Source organism: Rutidosis leptorrhynchoides, chromosome 5, assembly GCF_046630445.1.
Source record: "Rutidosis leptorrhynchoides isolate AG116_Rl617_1_P2 chromosome 5, CSIRO_AGI_Rlap_v1, whole genome shotgun sequence".
In the NCBI taxonomy this organism is placed as follows: domain Eukaryota; kingdom Viridiplantae; phylum Streptophyta; class Magnoliopsida; order Asterales; family Asteraceae; genus Rutidosis; species Rutidosis leptorrhynchoides.
In genome coordinates this window covers 116,705,276-116,715,852 of record NC_092337.1, presented here as the reverse complement: position 1 = coordinate 116,715,852, position 10,577 = coordinate 116,705,276, and positions in this window count along the sequence as shown.

Below are 10,577 nucleotides of genomic sequence, written 5' to 3'. Positions count from 1 at the left end.
ATTAATAGCTCATAGTCTAATTTCCACAAGTGTCGTTCTTTTGTCCAAACCCCAATTATGGTACAAAGCCCAATTACCCAATTTTAGTAATTAGCCCAACATCATGATTACTTCGTTTTAAATAAGCATAATAATAACTTAGCTACGAGACATTAATATAAAAAGGTTGAACATAACTTACAATGATTAAAAATAGCGTAGCGTTACACGGACAGAATTTCGACTTACACCCTTACAACATTCGCTAACATACCCTTATTATTAGAATTATAATTAAAATTAAAATTAAAATATAAATATAAATATATACGATATATTGAGAGAGAGAGATATATATTTGGTGAATTTTTACGATCAGAATGCGCGAGCTTTATAGGGATTTTCGACTTTTGGAGCTCCGCGACTCGCGGCATTTTTGCCTTCAAACTCCGCGAGTCGCGGAGTTTGCAATTACAGCTCACTCTGGTTTGGAGTCTTTCTTGCCGACGGTTTTTATTATTTATTATAATATATAAATAATTATAAGAATTATTTAAATATTATATTATATTTATGTGCATAGTTGACTTGTAATTTTTAGTCCGTTGCGTCGAGCGCTGAGAGTTGACTCTGGTCCCGGTTCCGGATTTTTTAACGTCCTTGCGTACAATTTTATATTTTGTACTTTGCGTTTTGAATCTTGTACTCTTGTAATTTCGAGACGTTTCTTATCAATAATTGGAACCTCTTTGATTGTCTTTTGTACTTTTGAGCTTTTTGGTCGTTTGCGTCTTCAATTCGTCGAATCTGTCTTTTGTCTTCACCTTTTATTATTTAAACGAATATCACTTGTAAATAGAACAATTGCAACTAAAAGCTTGTCTTTCTTGAGGAATAATGCTATGAAATATATGTTCGTTTTTAGCATTATCAAATATTCCCACACTTGAGCGTTGCTTGTCCTCAAGCAATATCGTCTTGAAATACTAGAATCACTTCTTTATTCTTCACACTTTGTACATCAGTGATTTCTATACGGCGGTATAAACAATGGTAGTAACGATATGGTTTACAGTTCCACATGACTATAAAAATTTAGATCCATTAAGGAAATTGGATCTTTATGAAAACATTTGATCTTTTGAAAATTAAATCTAGTTTTTACCCTAGATAAATTTTCCGGAATAACCCTTTACCGGTGTTTGCAAAATATTTTTGTGGGTTTGGTGGGTTTCAGATTTGAAAATTTTAGCTCAAAACTTGCGGTTTTGTGTCACCCACTTGCTAACCTTGTATTTGGAAAGCAACACGTCCAGTTTACTTGTCCCGTATATTACCTTTCGGTAAACTACCGTCCGATTGTAAAGGAAAGCGTTGAACAAGCAACTGTTAAGGCAATTTCCCCTGACATGCTTTTAATTATGGTCTATAACGTGTCGGACGCAATTACTATCCTTGGTAGGAGCAATAGTAAAGCTCACCCTTATGATTTTTCGGTATGGCACAAGGTCCTGTCTTTGACCACTATGCAACCACCGTTCTTACGGTTGACACCCGATTTGGTTCAGGTGACCTAATGAATTCCAGGTGAATTCCTAGGATTTTACGTTCAATGGTAATGAACGCATTGAAAATAGGGTTTTCAGAAAACAAATCGGTTTGAAATTTTGATCAAAATATTTTCTCGTTCAAGCTCGAGTTTAGATATCATTGAATTCCATGAGTTTGTAATTCTCAATCTTTAAGGTCAATCTCAAGGATTGAGTGATATCAGTCTTAAAAGCTGATTTTTAATTTTTTTAAGGAGATTATCCTTTCTGGGGATCTGATTCATTAGTCTTATACAGCTAATTTGCATGGTGCCCCCCCATTGTACAAGATAAATCCTTCTCATGGTTAGGATAAATCTGACCACTTGGCGACCCTGTTTAATGCTGAGGTCCGTGGATTTCCTGCTGATTTTAGTGATGACTTTTCTAGATTTTTCGTCAACCTACAGCTGGTCTGGACGACAACTTCATGACCTAAATCAAGAAGCGCGTGTCTTTTTCGGAAGACTTTACTTCCTTTTAATGATGGAATTGATTCATCGTGTAGATCCATCTTTTCTTTTCCTTCATTGGGTAAAACAGTTTAGTTTAGTCCAAAGCAAAAGTATTTTCAGTTATTTGTTACAGATATATGTGACATATGTTTAAGATAACTTGGTAAATTTTCCCACACTTGGCTTTTATTTTCCTTTTTATCGTCCTCTATTCCATTTTAAATGAATTTTAACATTTTAGTTTGTTTCTCAATTTATGTCCTTTCCGAGGTAACAATAATTTCGGTGTTAAAACCTAGTTTTATTGTTCATAAATATGTATAAACATGATTTTGAGTTCATTTAATTGAAAATTTTGAAAAATTTTACTAGAATTGGGTAGTTAGTATATAAGACTAGGGCTGTTCTTTTTTTATCAGAGAGCACTAGATTCTAATACAACTACTGCTTTACTAGTATTTTTAATGGTAACCAAGTGTTTAAGATAAAAATTTTAAAATCCGAAAGAATTTAACCCCTTCCCACACTTAAGATCTTGCAATGCCCTCATTTGCAAGAAATCAGTAACAATTTAAATTATTGAGGGTGATTAGTGTGAAAATGATTAAATTTTTACCAAAGTTTTCAAATATATTGGCGTTTGTTTGCTGAATGATAAATGGTGCACATCATTTGTTCATTCCGTCTTGTTGTTATTTCACATATATTTTGCATCTTGTCGTCAAAATTAGTTGCTTTTACTGAACTTAATGCCAGTCTTTGAAAATGCGTTGTTTTACCCTGTTGTGTACATAAGATAAACTGCAAACATATATACATATTTTTGAAGTTTGGTATATTACCCCACATTCAAAAATTATTAAAATCTAAGAATAAAAGTTAGATAATTATAAAAATGATTACAATATTAACAAAAGTATTAAACGTATCAATAATTACAAATTACAAAAAAAAAAAAAAAAAAAAAAAGTATACTAGGAATGATACTGGTACCAATAGGGGTTCCAGGCATAACCATAGGTGCTATAGAATGCTTCGGCAGGGTTATACGTAGGATATGGTGGCTGCATCTCTATAGACTAGGGAGGGAAGATGGATTTCGGTGTAGGAATATAGTTTCTACCTATATGTTGGCAATGAGCTATGATTTGGTTCTGATGAACTTGCCAATCTTCAAATGCTCTCTGTCTAGCATTTTCGTATTCCTGAGAAGCTATAAACCTTTGCATTTCTTGCATCTCATTCCCCCCTCTTACATTACCTTGCTGTTGGTTTCTCTCAACCTGTGGATGTCTACCATGGTATGGTACTGCGGCGTTATTTCGCCTCTTCAAAACTTTCGCACCATGGTATACATTTAAACCTATAGTATCGCGGGGTTCCGGTTCTTCTACTAATAATCCCCCCCGACTTATATCCACACCGAGATATTCACCAATCAAAGTAATAAAAATACCACCTCCTATTATGCTATGCGGTCGCATCCCCCGAACCATAGCTGATAAATAATAACCCACACAATATGGTATACTTACAGCGCTTTGTGGGTCTCGAATACACATATGGTAAAACAAATCCTGTTCATTTACTTTTTCCTTGTTCTTACCCCTTTGTGTAATCGAATTAGCTAAAAACCTATGAATCACTCTTAATTCGGCTCTATCTATATCCAAATAAGAGTAATTTCCCCCTTTGAAACGGTGATGGCTTGTCATTTGACTCCACACACCGTGTGTATCAAAATTTTCATCTATCTTTCTACCGTTTAGTATCAACCCTCTACAATCGGCAGATGCTAACTCCTCAGGTGTATATATACGTAAAGCCTGAGCCATGTCTAGTAAAGACATGTGGCGTATCGAACCTCCTAACAAAAATCTAATAAAAGAACGATCGGTTAAACTAGCTACCCGATCATTCAACTCTATACTACACAACAATTCTTCACACCATACTTTATATACAGGTCTACGCATGGTGAATAAACGTACCCAGTCATTAAAAGTAGAATTACCATACCTCTGTACAAGTAATTCCCTAATTGGCCCGGCCAATTCTACAGCTTCTAAGGGTCCCCATTCTATGACCCTTGGTACCTCAACAACCTTAGAATGAAGAGTATGCAAACCCCTTTGATATTTTGGATAATCTATCCAAAGTCTGTCAAATCTCAGGTTCGGGTGCAACTCTTCCAAGTGCATATCGGAAAAGGTCATGACTGGATGAGGTATATCCTGCTTGTAGTAGTTATCCACCTCCTGTTGTTCCGCATTCTCAGCAGGAGCATTACGGGCTTGGGATGAAGATTCACCCCTTTCAGTCTGCAAAACACATCAAACACAATTTTTGTGCATCCAAATATGCATTAGTGTCAGCAAAATCATCAATCAAAATAATTACAATGACATTATCAATTTATATTAAACTTAAGCTTATTTTCACATTTTTATCAAATCTACACTTTTTCAAATAAGCATATAAGAAAATGTTCGCCAAGTTCATAAGCATTCAACTCAAATAACATGTCAAAATAATCATTACTAGCAATTAAACAAGTTTCAAATGGCATTATCTTTCAAAAATCAAGTTCATGAATTTTAGACTTGAAAAAGTCCACTTTAATTCTCAAAATCATGTTTAGGCTCAAAGTTTGGATCATTTAACTACCTAAACATGTTACACTACTTAATTTAGCAACAATTCATGACAAAAATTGGCCATAACCTGTTTATATCAAAAAGCCCCAAATTTGCTCAAGAACACAAACCCTAGATTATTCAAAATTTGAAGTTTAAGCCTTCTAATCATGTTAAATAGCATCAATCTAGATTATACAAGCATAATACATAAACAATTTAAGCCTAATTACACTAAAAAGCATCAAAATCAAATTGGGGAAAAAATGTTTTTGGCATACTTTAATTCAATGAGATTAAAAATAATGATAATAAAAGTTCTCGTCCCTCTCTCGGGTAAACCAATTTCGGTTCAAAGACCTAGTCTTCAACTTACGACGAATTTTAAAAATCATATTTTTAACTTAATGAGATAAAGTAAATTTTTGTTTTTAAATTCACACAACTTAAATATAAAATTCAAAATTTATATTAAAAATTCACACCAAACTTAAAATTTGAAATGCATAAAATTAAAAATTTATATTTTAAAAATTAAAAATTCACACCAAACTTAATTTAAAAATTTATAAATTCATACCAAACTTATATTAATTTTTCAAATATTTACAATTTTAAATATATTGTTTTTACAAAGTTTACAATATTAATTTAAGATTTAAATATTAATTTTAAAAACATGGTAAAAATAAAATTAAAAATCTTTTTGGCTTTTTATCCCACTTTAGTCAATCAAATATTATCAAAAATATGCGCCCCTCTTTTCGGTAAAGTAATTTCGGTTCCAAGACCTAATTTAACTCATGACGAATTTTTGAAATATTTTGGGTTGATTGTTTAAAGATATTTATACCTTAAGAATAAACCCAAAATATTTCAAAAATTTGTCATGAGTTAAATTAGGTCTTGGAACCGAAATTACTTGATATGGTAGCGGAGTGGTATAAAATAGTTATTAATTTTTTGCAGGAAATACTATTAAATACGATATAATTTTACACAAGATATTTATTTATTTAGAGAACGGATATACTTAAACCTTGCTACAACACTTATAGGCAGTGTACCTAATCGTACAGTAGTGTAGTTTTTAGTAAGTCCGGTTCGTTCCACAGGGAATCTTTTTAAACAAAGCTTAACGCTATATTAGTTTACTTTTATAAAAATACAAATATATATATATATATAAGTAACATTATTATTATAAAGGGGATTTTTACCGTTTAATGACCGGTTTGTCGATTTTAAAACTTTAGTCGCAGTTAAAACCAAATGTAAAATATTAAAAATAAATACAAGACTTAAATTAAAGCATAAAGTAAATAACGATAATGAAATTGCGAATAATAAAAGTGCGATAAAATAAACTTGCGATAATTAAAAAGTACGATAATTAAAAGTGCAATTAAATACAATAACAATAAATAAAAATGCGATAATTAGAAGTGCAATTAAATATAAAATAAAGGAAATTAAATATGAAATAAAAGAATTATGCTTATTTAAACTTCCGTAATCATGATGTTTGACGTGTTGATTTTAGTTTTATGCCCATGGGTTAATTGTCCTTTGTCCTGGATTATTTAATATGTCCGTCTGGTTTTTGTCCATAACAGTCCATCAGTCATAAATATAAAGTGCAAGTGTCCTCTTCAAATTATTCTTATACCCGAAGTTAAATATTCCAACTAATTGGGGATTTAAACTGTAACAAGATTTTAATACTTTGTTTAATAATTACACCAGGTTGTAGACTGAGTGTAACCCAAGGTCTTAATATTTTGTTATCAATTATACCAAGTGTCCTTTATACATAATTTCACCCCTGTTTTAATTATTCTAGTGGCTATTAATCCATTCCCGTGTCCGGTTAAATGAACGATTATTCGTACATATAAATACCCCGCCCATCGTGTTCGATTGAGTGTATATGGTAATTTATAGAGACGCCCAATTGTAAATCTTTATATTAACATTAACAAACTATCATTTAGTTAAACAAATATAAAGCCCATTAATAGCTCATAGTCTAATTTCCACAAGTGTCGTTCTTTTGTCCAAACCCCAATTATGGTACAAAGCCCAATTACCCAATTTTAGTAATTAGCCCAACATCATGATTACTTCGTTTTAAATAAGCATAATAATAACTTAGCTACGAGACATTAATATAAAAAGGTTGAACATAACTTACAATGATTAAAAATAGCGTAGCGTTACACGGACAGAATTTCGACTTACACCCTTACAACATTCGCTAACATACCCTTATTATTAGAATTATAATTAAAATTAAAATTAAAATTAAAATATAAATATAAATATATACGATATATTGAGAGAGAGATATATATATTTGGTGAATTTTTACAATCAGAATGCGCGAGCTTTATAGGGATTTTCGACTTTTGGGGCTCCGCTACTCGCGGCATTTTTGCCTTCAAACTCCGCGAGTCGCGGAGTTTGCAATTACAGCTCACTCTGGTTTGGTGTCTTTCTTGCCGACGGTTTTTATTATTTATTATAATATATAAATAATTATAAGAATTATTTAAATATTATATTATATTTATGTGCATAGTTGACTTGTAATTTTTAGTCCGTTGCGTCGAGCGTTGAGAGTTGACTCTGGTCCCGGTTCCAGATTTTTGAACGTCCTTGCGTACAATTTTATATTTTGTACTTTGCGTTTTGAATCTTGTACTCTTGTAATTTCGAGACGTTTCTTATCAATAATTGGAACCTCTTTGATTGTCTTTTGTACTTTTGAGCTTTTTGGTCGTTTGCGTCTTCAATTCGAATCTGTCTTTTGTCTTCACCTTTTATTATTTAAACGAATATCACTTGTAAATAGAACAATTGCAACTAAAAGCTTGTCTTTCTTGAGGAATAATGCTATGAAATATATGTTCGTTTTTAACATTATCAAATATTCCCACACTTGAGCGTTGCTTGTCCTCAAGCAATATCGTCTTGAAATACTAGAAGAACTTCTTTATTCTTCAAACTTTGTACATCAGTGATTTCTATACGGCGGTATAAACAATGGTAGTAACGATATGGTTTACAGTTCCACATGACTATAAAAATTTAGATCCATTAAGGAAATTGGATCTTTATGAAAACATTTGATCTTTTGAAAATTAAATCTAGTTTTTACCCTAGATAAGTTTTCCGGAATAACCCTTTACCGGTGTTTGCAAAATATTTTTGTGGGTTTGGTGGGTTTCAGATTTGAAAATTTTAGCTCAAAACTTGCGGTTTTGTGTCACCCACTTGCTAACCTTGTATTTGGAAAGCAACACGTCCAGTTTACTTGTCCCGTATATTACCTTTCGGTAAACTACCGTCCGATTGTAAAGGAAAGCGTTGAACAAGCAACTGTTAAGGCAATGTCCCCTGACATGCTTTTAATTATGGTCTATAACGTGTCGGACGCAATTACTATCCTTGGTAGGAGCAATAGTAAAGCTCACCCTTATGATTTTTCGGTATGGCACAAGGTCCTGTCTTTGACCACTATGCAACCACCGTTCTTACGGTTGACACCCGATTTGGTTCAGGTGACCTAATGAATTCCAGGTGAATTCCTAGGATTTTACGTTCAATGGTAATGAACGCATTGAAAATAGGCTTTTCAGAAAACAAATCGGTTTGTAATTTTGATCAAAATATTTTCTCGTTCAAGCTCGAGTTTAGATATCATTGAATTCCATGAGTTTGTAATTCTCAATCTTTAAGGTCAATCTCAAGGATTGAGTGATATCAGTCTTAAAAGCTGATTTTTAATTTTTTTAAGGAGATTATCCTTTCTGGGGATCTGATTCATTAGTCTTATCCAGCTAATTTGCATGGTGCCCCCCATTGTACAAGATAAATCCTTCTCATGGTTAGGATAAATCTGACCACTTGGCGACCCTGTTTAATGCTGAGGTCCGTGGATTTCCTGCTGATTTTAGTGATGACTTTTCTAGATTTTTCGTCAACCTACAGCTGGTCTGGACGACAACTTTATGACCTAAATCAAGAAGCGCATGTCTATTTCGGAAGACTTTACTTCCTTTTAATGATGGAATTGATTCATCGTGTAGATCCATCTTTTCTTTTCTTTCATCGGGTAAAACAGTTTAGTTTAGTCCAAAGCAAAAGTATTTTCAGTTATTTGTTACAGATATATGTGACATATGTTTAAGATAACTTGGTAAATTTTCCCACACTTGGCTTTTATTTTCCTTTTTATCGTCCTCTATTCCATTTTAAATGAATTTTAACATTTTAGTTTGTTTCTCAATTTATGTCCTTTCCGAGGTAACAATAATTTCGGTGTTAAAACCTAGTTTTATTGTTCATAAATATGTATAAACATGATTTTGAGTTCATTTAATTGAAAATTTTGAAAAATTTTACTAGAATTGGGTAGTTAGTATATAAGACTAGGGCTGTTCTTTTTTTTATCAGAGAGCACTAGATTCTAATACAACTACTGCTTTACTAGTATTTTTAATGGTAACCAAGTGTTTAAGATAAAAATTTTAAAATCCGAAAGAATTTAACCCCTTCCCACACTTAAGATCTTGCAATGCCCTCATTTGCAAGAAATCAGTAACAATTTAAATTATTGAGGGTGATTAGTGTGAAAATGATTAAATTTTTACCAAAGTTTCCAAATATATTGGCGTTTGTTTGCTGAATGATAAATGGTGCACATCATTTGTTCATTCCGTCTTGTTGTTATTTCACATATATTTTGCATCTTGTCGTCAAAATTAGTTGCTTTTGCTGAACTTAATGCCAGTCTTTGAAAATGCGTTGTTTTACCCTGTTGTGTACATAAGATAAAATGCAAACATATATACATATTTTTGAAGTTTGTTATATTACCCCACATTCAAAAATTATTAAAATCTAAGAATAAAAGTTAGATAATTATAAAAATGATTACAATATTAACAAAAGTATTAAACGTATCAATAATTACAAATTACAAAAAAAAAATAAGTATACTAGGGATGATACTGGTACCATTAGGGGTTCTAGGCATAACCATAGGTGCTATAGAATGCTTCGGCAGGGTTATACGTAGGATATGGTGGCTGCATCTCTATAGACCAGGGAGGGAAGATGGGTTTCGGTGTAGGAATATAGTTTCTACCTATATGTTGGCAATGAGCTATGATTTGGTTCTGATGAACTTGCCAATCTTCAAATGCTCTCTGTCTAGCATTTTCGTATTCATGAGAAGCTATAAACCTTTGCATTTCTTGCATCTCATTCCCCCCTCCTACATTACCTTGCTGTTGGTTTCTCTCAACCTGTGGATGTCTACCATGGTATGGTACTGCGGCGTTATTTCGCCTCTTCAAAACTTTCGCACCATGGTATACATTTAAACCTATAGTATCGCGGGAAAATAGTTATTAGTCTGATTTGTAAACTTCAAGTTATTAATATAAGTATTTTATCTTGGAACCGAAATTACTTTACCGGGGACTCGGCGAAACGCTATATTTTTATTTTATTTTTGTATAAATATATTTATATATATTTTTAGAAAAACAATATAAAATTAAAAAAAAACACGTTTTTCAAACTCCACGACTCGCGGAGTTTGCAGGCTTAAAACTCCACGACTCGCGGAGCCGCCCTGACCAGCCTGACCAAAAACCCTATTTCGCATTAATTACGGGGTATTATTAATTATTATTATTATTTAACCCTAATTACTTTATTATTATTATTATTTAGTTTAAGTTTTTAAATTAATTAGTTATAATTAATTATATTTAGTTTTAATATATAAAAAATTAATACTTTTATAAAATATAAAAATAAAAATATAAAAATAATATTTTTTATAAAAACAAGTAATTTTGGCGCCGCTGCCGGGGACTATCTTAAAAGCCGGAAGCGCAACGCTA